Source organism: Fukomys damarensis, unplaced genomic scaffold (genome assembly GCF_012274545.1).
Source record: "Fukomys damarensis isolate Sample0158 unplaced genomic scaffold, DMR_v1.0_HiC HiC_scaffold_4, whole genome shotgun sequence".
NCBI classification, from domain to species: Eukaryota; Metazoa; Chordata; class Mammalia; order Rodentia; family Bathyergidae; genus Fukomys; species Fukomys damarensis.
In genome coordinates this window covers 23983428-23984891 of record NW_022900916.1, presented here as the reverse complement: position 1 = coordinate 23984891, position 1464 = coordinate 23983428, and the positions used below count along the sequence as shown (strand labels likewise).

Genomic DNA, 1464 nt, shown 5'->3' with positions numbered 1-1464 from the left:
AAAAAAAAAAAAAAAAAATGCCCAGGCAAGCTGTTACTAGGGAGAGGAAAGAGGGAAAGAGAAATTGATTGTTTTTTTTTTTTTAATGCATTACTGCATTTAGGCTACAACTTATTGAGGAGGAGGTGTTTACAGAGGCAATGTTAGTACAGATGTTAAAAATGGATCCAGGGGCCAGGGATTTAGTTCAGTGGCACCATACCTGTCTCACAAATATAAGGTCCTAAATTCACTCCCAGGAATCTAGACTACTTGGATTTAGATCTTGTCTCTGAAACTTTCTATATAATTTTGGATAAATTACTTAATTGTTTGTACCCAGCTTTTCTATTTTTTAGATACCCCCCAAAAATTATTGTTGCGAGATAAACAAATTATTACATTGTGGCAGAAAATAATCCATACAGCTGGGCATGACTGTATAAACCTGTAATCCATGCCCTGAGAGAGGCTGAGGCAGGATAACAAGTTCAACTCCTGCCTGAACACTTAGTGAAAACCTGACTCAAAAATAAAAAAGACCACGCAGATAGCTCAAAGTGGACCTGAGCTTGATTTCCAGCAGTGGAAAAAGAAAAAAGAAAATAATCAATACATTACATATTTAGACAATGGGCTCCATCTTTTTCTTGGGTATCATAGCTAGACTACATTTCAAAGCATCCCTTGCAGCTTTGACAGCCATGTAACTGGGTTCTGGCCTTATATAGGGAACAAGGAATGTATGTTTTAAAACTTTGGCCATGAAGACTTCCCATGTGATTCTCAATGGCTCTTTTTACTCCTTGGAAGAATCAGTAAAGGAGCCAAGGTCCTAGGGGGTGATGGAACCATAAGATGAAAGGGATTTTTCTAGATACCCATTTGACTTCATGTGACAAATAAACAATTTCTTATAACACTGAGATTTGATGTTACAAGTTACAGAAGCTAATGAGTAATATCCCAACTAATATAATATGTCTATCAGCACAGTGTCTGGTACTGAGCTGAGGTGTGAATGTCAGGTAGTGCTAAGGTATAATGGAATGATTAGAGGATCAGACCACCTAATCAGAAGTAGGGCCAGGGTGTGTGAGCTCAGTGGTTCCCAGATGGATGCCGTTCATCAGATGGCATTGGAGTGTCTTCTCTGACGTCTGTGGAAATTTGTTCAAGACCCTAGTTCTCTCCCCTGGGCTTCCCCCTTTGATGTGTTCCTGACTATACTTTCCTTTGGATGGAGAGCAATTGTGAACAGCTGCTCCTCATGTGAATCTTGTTCTGAGGCACCCAAGACATGATTGTAAATTCTGTGAGCAGAGTAAAAGGATACTCACCAGTAGTTAGGGTAAATTTAAATGAAGCTAAGTAGTAATAACAGCAATGATGATAAGAAATCAAGACCTTAGTCTATGCAGGTATTGTTTGAAGTAATTTATATATAGTTTAATATATATTTTAATATATTAAATATAAATATGT

General features: G+C 37.7%; 1 pseudogene; it reads left to right on the top strand.

Annotated features, from left to right (window-relative positions):
• Positions 1-1464, top strand: part of LOC104874149 — a 63537-nt pseudogene that overhangs the window by 52884 nt on the left and 9189 nt on the right.